Here is a 9,666-nt window from a genome sequence, read left to right as displayed (position 1 = left end):
CTGAGAGTCTGATTAGTATGTCTTAGTCATGCCAGCTCAGTGTTTAAAAGACTGACAAGTTGGAATCAGAAAGGAGCTGTCTCTCAGAGAAGAGAAAAAAGAACAACTGGGTGATGTTTCATGGTCTTTTTCTGCAACATGGTTTGCTTTCAATGATCATGTGATGTACAGGTACAAGCCTACTTTTCTGCCCTCTGTTGAACCAAGAACCTCAGTGTCTATTGAACACCAACAGTCCACTGGAAAAGTCTCACAGTGCTTATGAATCTGCTACCGTATGTCTATGGGTTTTATAGGCCATTAGAACTAGATGTGATGTTGACATTCAGATCTGATTTTCCCTGAAGTTTATGAGCACTTGGATCCACGAGTTTTGGATCACACATATCTCTAGTGTCAACACAACAGAATGGATGTGATAGGATGAAATGAAAAAACAGCAGTGTTCTGTCAAGACCAGCCTGCTTACTGTGTAATAAAAATTAGTCCTCAACAGAGACTTCTGTAATGCCCAGAGGACCTCAAGACTAAGATAAAGCCTAATTTGTTTAATGACTTTCATGCCCAGAAAGAATAAAGACAAGCTCTATCCACACATCAGCAGCTGGACATCTGGAAATCTTTGCTTAGAAAGAAATATTAAAATGGATAACCATCTTTTTGTCAGAAGATTCTCCCTCCTCCTCTTTTTTCTTGGGATAGTCGGCAGCACTTCGCAGCTAGTAAATCTGTTTGGCAGGTAATCTGCCACCCATAGACCAGATGCTGCTTTGGCAAGGTTAGCTTTCCTGTTACCATGGCAAAGCTCAGGCAGGCAAATGACATGGATCCGTGGCATGTTGCCAAGGTAATCTGATGGCACAGGCCTTTGTTAATTGAAAGAGGGAAGTGGGCTGGTGTAGCCTGCTTTTCCCTGCCAATAAAGGCTGAACTTTGAGCAGGGTGCAGGACTAATTAACTGCCTCCACCAGCTGTTGGCTGTAGCATGCTAAATCTGACAAGTGGTCAGGGCTATGCGTCCTTAACCCTTCTGGAGGAGAAGCAGCACTCACTGAAGCTGTTGGAACATTGGTAAAATTTCCTTTTCCTTGAAATTCCTCCAGTGAAAAAAAAAAGGATGTGGAAGAGGGTTGTTATTTTTGAAGACCTATGAACTATTTTTTCTTTTCTTTTTTTTTTTTTTTTTTTTTTTTGGCTGGCCAATGAGTCCTGCTGTGAAGGGCATTTCTGGGGGAACACAGAAGCAGCTAAGTTATGTGTATATGCTTCAGGTGCCTTGCAGAACAAAAAAAAAGGTGATGTGCACTAGAAGTTTCAAGAGTAACTAGTGATATGTTAAAGGACTCTGAATCACCTCCAGTTATGGCCACGTTTACTTATAGACTTTTCTGGCTCCCACTGTGCTAGGAAAAGCAGAGCAGTTTGAGTTGGAGTGACCATGAAAAGGGGCCATGAAACCTTCTGAATGTAACTGGGACCAGCTGATAGGGTTACATCTGAAGTTGTATTTCATGCCTTCATCTCCTCTTCTGTGACATGGCCACGATTTTGGGTAATTAAAGCCATAAATTCCAGACATGGTCAATATATCACAGACTTCAATTTTATTCTTCTCAACCAGTTTTGAATCTTTCTATCCACTCACAGTGCCTTGCCCAATCACCTGATAACAAAGAGATCAAGTTATCAAGAAAAAGAGAATTTGCAGTGGTGTTTCCCTGTTCAAATTATCACATTCAGGTGTAGAGTCTACAGAGTCACTGACAGCACCAGAGACAAGTCAGTACTGCAACGATGCCCTCACTACTTCTGCCATGGCCAGGCATACATCTATTAATGCCAAATGTATGATAATGGCAGCAAAGGACCAGGACTATTTATTTATTTATTTATTTATTTATTTATTTTTCTCCCAGGAACTTATCTTACACTCTCTGTCAGTCTTACCAAGAGATTTTTCTTGTATAAGCATCATCTTTTAATTTAAATTCTTATGTGCACACTTACACAATCAAATGTTTATCTTGTTTTAAGAGGCTTAGAGGCAAAACACAAAAAATATTTCTGTAGTCACGGTCTGTTTCTTAGGACATTTAAAATAGAGCTGCATGGGAGTTCAGCTACAAACTCAGAAACCCATAAATATTGCCAGGGCACTCATATATGAAAATTTGCAAACTGAGCTCAAAAGAGTTAAAATTTTGTATTGTGAGTGAAACTCACAGCTCTGGCCTATGCAGAAAAGGTAAGACCAAGATGTGCTATGATGGGGACCATGAAAATGGTTTCCATGACAGCTCTCCTGGAACTTACTGTTTATGGCTGCTGGTTTGTCATTTCACTGGGTACTGCCAAACATCACTGCTGTAACTTGCCACCCTCTTTCATCTTGCCATCAATCATCCCATAAAGTCCAGCAGCATCCCAGTCCTTTAAGAAGCAGCCATTTGCATACAGGATCCTACACCCTGACCCTGCTCTTGGACAGACCCCTCCAACATTTTTTTTTTTTTTTTACTGTATGTAAACTCTATCCAGTATAGGTTGCAATAAGGTTGCAATAACTCTCTATCTTCAGCGTCCTGGACATAATTCTCTTCTCTACTAATTTTCGGATTAATTCATTTCAGTTATTCCATTAATGGAAAGAAAGTCACCCCAAGTATTACTTAAGTGACAGGCAAATCCCATCTGGTTTGCTCCTTTTACTCAGGGGCCTTTGTTTCTTGAGCTCTGACTTGTCTCTCTTCCAGCTCAGCAACAACTCTCAATGAGTTTGCCTCTCATTGAAGATTTCATCAATGAGGCTTACAATTGTAAAGAATAAAATCTCTAAGCTAACAGCATCTTTAGACTGGGGTTAGTTTTGTCAATGTGTATCTACATGGAGAGAGAGGGAGAGAGAAAAAAAGTAACAGACGTAGTATTCTGTTGTTTGAAATAAGTCTGTTGTTTAAAAGTCTCTGGGCAGTGTAATTTTTACTTTTATAGGCATGGCCTGAATGTGTTTGACTTTTCAAATCCTTTCTCCAGAGATCCAAAGGGGTCTGTTTATAAAATCTACGTCTCAGACTCCTTCCTATATGAAGTTCAGAAAGCAGTTTCTACTGCTATGTATAAATTTGTCCCTGATGCTTTATCCTTGGAAGAATCTCCTTCTAACTCAAACACTTCCTTTCACAGACAAAAAAGGGTGTCTTAGGCAGACTGTTTCCTATACACACACCCCCACACACATACTTACGTACGTATATATATATATATACACATAGAGAAAGAGATATATTCTGGCTGCTGTGGGAGCCTTTGTACAAAGTCTGAAACATTAACTGTATAAGCAGCAAAGGAAAATCACTGCTTCTTTTGATCAGTTAATTTCTCCTGCCAAGTAACTGCCTCTGTCCTTTCATACCTCAGGCTGACTGCAACAGTTGTCAAGGCTCACAGGCAGAGACTGACATGACTCCTACCTCCTGTTCCTGCCAGAAGGAGGCCTGTAATTCATGCATTTCCAGTGCAGCACCACAACCTATCTTGTGTTTTATAGCTAGTTGGACAGTTGTATGGGAGGTACAAAGGGGAAAGGAAGAGGTCGTGAACTGAACTGAACTGAACTGATGTTGGAAATTATGTCCTATAATGGTACCTCTTTAAAATCTTTTTTTTTTTTTTTTTTTTTTTTTCCCTATCCTCATTCCTAGCCCCTTTGACTAATTGCCAATATACATATATACATGCAAAGCCACCCTCTGAGAGAGAAAAACTTGCAAGGGTAAAGGTATGGCTTCCTGAAATCAGATTATGGTGTCCTTAGAGGCTGTTTCCTGCTGAGTGAACCTGGTTAGGACCTCCCTGCACTCTCTTCTGGCCTCTGTTTCTTTTGTTGCAGTCATTTTCTCCTCTGTTATTTTCATGCAGGACTGGTAAGACTGTGCAGCAAATGTGTCCTATGAAACTGGTAAATGAGAACCTGTGAAACATCTACAATGTGGTACCATAAGGAATTGCATCAATACAGTCAAAGGGGTGGTTATATATAGCAGGAAGAAGAAGAGGAACAGAAGCAAGAAGGTCAGGAGGGGCAGAGACCACTTAAACCAGATTTACCCAAAGACCAGATTTTTTTCCAGACCTTTGTAGTAAATAGTGGAGCAAATGTGCTACACTGTAGAATGGCTATTCAATTCTGGTTACTTTTTAAATTTACTGTCTCTTCCAAAACACATCACCATTATTTGAGTAACACAGAAAGGCAATGTCAAGGTAAGAGCTGTGGTAACAAGCAGAGAAAGGCAAGTAAAGAGCCATTTGTGTTGTCCTTTGGTGGCTGAATTTAATTTCTGTATTACATTACATTTCCATTACATTTACTTTCTTCTGTTTCATGTTAAATGTGTTTTTGATCCAAAGGACTATACCTGCTTTTATATGTTTTGTGGTGTAGCTAATGAATGTGAGGCATAGCCATGGAAGTATGCCTTTGGCTATATATTTGTAAGGCCAAGTAAAACATAAACTCAATTGACACAGTATTGATAGCTTCCTTTTTCCCTGCTCATGCAGATTTCTGTGAATATATATGAATAACTTAATTGGTCATCCAAGATGAATAGCTGCAAATTTGTAAAGAAGTACATCAGTACTGATGCAGAAAAGAAGAAAACAAAACAAAACAAAAGGTTTAAAAAGTTTGTTATATTCTCTTTTTTATACATTTTCTTCTTAATCTTTATAAGTAGCTGGCATGTGATGCATGTGGAGTATATATCAGCTGTATCTTAAAGGTAGCTTAACAGCATATGTAAGGACTGACCTTGTATTTGCTTGATAGCCTGAGATCAGATTTTTATGCAGGATTACTTGTGGAAGAAGTACTAGAATATACCTATATAGTAAGGTACAGACCTAGACTAACAGCCAGAACACAATTTCCCCATCACTGATTCATCATTGGACTCAGCTCTTAAAATTTACATGAGATTTTTTTATTTGATATTAGATAGGTACAAACAATACTGTAAATAATATTTAGTGTTTTCATGTGTAACAGTTGCCATTAATTTCCGTAGGTCTTGTTACATTCATTTATGCTGGTTTCTCAGCTTGTATTGCTTTGGTTAAGTAAATGTAAGGAAATGGAGACAGAGGAGCTTTCTGGAAGACTGTTTTTTGAGATTATACCTGTGTCCACTGTTTTAGGTAATGCCAAGAGTCTACTGACAGTAACTACCTGCAAATAGAATACTGTAGTTTATTGTGCCTATCCAAGTTTTTGACACATTATAATGAGACTCAGAAAGGGGAAAGTTTTTCTCAGTTTTCACAGAATCACAGAATTTCTAGGTTGGAAGAGACCTCAAGATCATCTGACCTAACACTAACAGTTCCCGCTAAACCATATCCCTAAGCTCTACATCTAAACGTCTTTTAAAGACTTCCAGGGATGGTGACTCCACCACTTCCCTGGGCAGCCTGTTCCAATGTCTAAGTTTTGTGCCATGTCCCAGTTTTGTGCCATAGCAACAAAGATATGACAGCTCAGATTGTTTCCACTGGCATCGTCACATTAGAATAACAACCTTTTCCTAGTACAGGTCATGCATATCACTCTAAGACCCTTTTTCTTTTCTTTGAGAAATTGAGCTCCTTAAACATTCTGGGTACCTTTGGAGCAATCATAGAAAATAAATAGTAAAACAAATAAACAAATTTAACTAAACAACCAACCAACCAATCAACCAAAATCTCATTCCCCCAAACCTCATAAGTCTATTAAAGAATAAAAGGCACACATGAAAGTCAGTGCATGGGGAATGATTATGATGTATCTTGACTATAAAACACAGGGTAGATGAAAAGCCCTATAAGGACCTGAACTGCCACAAGAGCCAGCAGCTCTTGTGCTAGAAATAAGTTTAATTTACTAGAGAGCTACAGGATACACAGAAATCAATGTGCAATATCATGTTGAGATAACTCATGTCCTGTGTGTCATTGCTGACATGGGTGATGAAGAAATGATTAGGTCATTCCTTGCTTCTTTGAAAGTGTGATAGCACTGGGCCAATTCATACACTTGATATGGCACTTGGAACATGGAGCTCCTATGGGTTCATGAACAGCATAAATAAAGAAGTAGATTAGGACTTGTGATGTCTCTATCTGTTGTCTGCATACCCTAAGAACCCTAAGATAGAATAACTTCTCAGCATTTGCCTCAATTCTTGGATCAGTGCTCTAGGCCATATAATGCTTTGAGACCAAATGCAAATCTTCATCCATGTCTTGCACATGCCTACTTGTAACAGGCTGCAAGGTCTCCCCTTCTCACTAGCATATTTACTGTGCTTACAAGAGTTATAAGATACATATAACTTGTTCTCACCAGAATTTGGCCCCAGATGCAGTCACTGTTGCTAAGAACGTCATGCAGGCACTGCAGCCATTAGGAGCCTGTCAGAGGCCTGTGCATTGTTTTCAAGCAGCTAATTAAAATAATGTATTTAGACACATTAGCACTTCCCTCTGTGTGTGAGTGTGAGTGTGATATCTGCAACAAGGGAAGTGTTATCTTAGCAGCAATTGCATCATATATGTAGATCTTATCACAGCATCTTCACTTTTCCTTTCAGTCTTTTACTGAAAGCTTTCAGACCTTTTATCCCTTCATCTGAATTATGACATATATTTTATTCACCCTAGACAAGGTCTTGTTAAGTGATTCTTACATCTCTGGTCCATACAACACTCTGTGCATATACAAAAATGAGAGTAGATAAGCCACATTAGCAGAAATGCAAAGGTTTTATCATAGCTGAAGTACTGTGACATTTCTTCTGTTTCCTGGAAACTGATACTGATTTGAAGAAATCAAAGAAGACAAATCATCCAAATTAAACAAACAAACAAACAACAACAAGCAAACAAACAAACAAAAAAACACACTTTTACTTTCATTTGTGGATATCATTGATGAGATTACCCAGTAACTCAATAGCTCTGTTCCATATTTAGCTCTTGATGAGTATCAATGAAAGAACTTGTATGTGTGTAAAAACTTGCTAATGACACATGAGAATTGGAAGTCAATGGCAAAGGAATGTTGTAAAAAAAGCTGTCTGTGATAACATTTTTGTGGATTTCAGATCTGAACATGAGCCTTTTGAAATATAGATAGACACAGGATATTTCATTAAAAGTCATTGTGATGACAAACCACTAATCATTTTTGCTCTGAATCAGATGCACTGGTCATAATACAGAAATCAGAGGACTACTTCGTGTTTTTAAACTCCAGTATCAACATTTTGCATAGCTCTATGCTTCAGAGTTTTGTTAAAACTCATTATTACAGAGAGGGAGTGTTTACAAAAGTTCCTTTAAAATTGTCATTTTTGTACAGAATTTTAATCAAGGAGAATAAGTAGAGTAGATAACACAGAAGAAAAATGAGTTCTGTTAGCTATTAATGTTTGACAACAAATACTTAGGTACTATTTGACATCATATATTTCATTTTTGAGTTACTATCTCTGTTACATTTTGAAATTTAATATTGGTTACAGATGAAAATGAAAAACTCATATCCTCTGGAAACCTAAGTATAAGTGACCTGATGTTGCACAAGAGTCAGGTAACTAAAAGTGAAAACATTCTTGGAATTGATCTGTAAGTAGTTCTTACTCTCCAATTGAACCTCTTTGGGGGTTTTACTATTGTGGTTTCATTGCTTTACAGACTAATTGGTTTAGACTTGCTTAGAACAGGAAAACCTAACACACTCAGGGGTGAGCTGCTTCCTCCTCTCAGTATGGTTAACACACAAATTTGCAGAATCTGCAGGGCTGAAAAAAAAGCTAAGATTAACATAAAAAGCCATTTCAAACTTACCAATGTCCAACATCTATTTTTATTTATTTATTTATGTATTTATTTATTTATTTTTACTAGAGTTAGACAAAATTAATCTCACAGTGTAGTGTGAAGAATGATTCAATAGACCAGCATACAGGATTAACAGATTCATCTACGTAGTCAGACTCTGTGATATTCAAAGCAAAAGGTTCAGCAAAAATCAAAACAAAATACTTCTGCTAGAAGCTGTTTCAGGTCTCTGGAAAGCTAGGGGGAAGAATTTGGATGAAATTTTGTGGAGTGCATGGTGTAGGCTGAGAATATGTCAGAAGTTCCATCATCTTCTGCAATCAGCTTCAGTGCTGGGTGATGTTGAGGATTTAACTGCTGCTAGAAAGAAATGTCTCCTTAATTCCTATCCCAAGCTTCAACACTTTACTGTCATTCATAAAAGAAAATGAAAACAAATGATTTATTACAAGAAAATTTCTCTTCCTCCCCCTTACCATTCTCTCTAATATTAGAATGAAGAAAACATCTTTTAGTTGTTTGGATGATGAAAGGATAAACATATAGCACTTATTAGAGGGGAAAAAAAAAAAAGAATCTTTCAAAGAGAAAAAAAATAATATTTGAAAAAGGGAGGAAGAAGGAAAATTGATGTTCCAAAGTTTCTAATTGTTTCCTTTAAGTCTTCAACAGGAAACTGCATACTAAGTTTTACCATTGTCAAATGGTATAATACTGTTCTACTTAAGTGCATAACTCACCAAAGCATAACCAAATATCAAAATATGCATGCATGACATGTAGTGAGGAAAAGCTGTTTTTGTGAGGTTATAAATAAGTCTGACCTAAGAGGAGCTTACAAGAAAATGGTTTTATTTGCAATAACAATCTACATAATCTGGAAGATCAGTTTTTACCACAACCACTGACATCAGTCTGTGGGGCACTAGGAGCACCCCACAAGGATCAGATATGAGTCTATTTTTGTTAGGTATTAAATTATCGATAATAACATATCATGACTTTTTTTACACTAGAGTCCGTATTTGGACTTTAGGGAGGAGAAAAAATGCAGGGTTTGTTGGCTGAATGAGTAATTCTAATACTTCATCAGCTCAGGTCATTTATAGTATTTGTATTTCACTTTCACTCTCCAGTCAACAGCAAAGAACATAACCCTTGCTTCAGACAAGATGGTCTTCCAAAGATGAGCAGCATTAACTCAGACCTCTCATTCTACTAGTGTGTTATATTTGTTTATTTTAACTTTGAAAGATGAAAACCAATTTTTGGTGAGACTAGGTTAGTCAGTAACACCTATCCCTGGCAACAACAAAAAAAAAATAACTGAAGTCTATCAAAATTTTAAAAAGTAATACTGTTGAGATAGGTAATTGTTTGTCTTTTCCTGTTAATGTTTCTGTTTCCCTCTCTGACCATCAGCACTTAGATAAACAAAATATTATGCTGCTTCTGGAATCAACAAAAGACTAAATACAATTCTATTCTAATTTCCCCCTTGCTCCTCCCTACCCTTACCCCCCAAAACCAAAGGAAACAGAAATAAATAAAATAAAATAAAATAAAATAAAATAAAATAAAATAAAATAAAATATAAAATAAAATAAAATAAAATAAAATAAAATAAAATAAAATAAAATAAAATAAAATAAAATAAAATAAAATAAAATCCCTGTCTCATAGTCTGCTCACAAAGTGAAGACAAAAAAAATAAAAGCTATCTACTCCTTGGTCACTGGGCTTTTCAGGCTTAGTATCAGAAAGGATGACCATTTTGTACAT

The sequence above is a fragment of the Anas acuta genome, chromosome 2 (assembly GCF_963932015.1).
Source record: "Anas acuta chromosome 2, bAnaAcu1.1, whole genome shotgun sequence".
NCBI classification, from domain to species: Eukaryota; Metazoa; Chordata; class Aves; order Anseriformes; family Anatidae; genus Anas; species Anas acuta.
Note: the sequence above shows the minus strand (reverse complement) of the source record.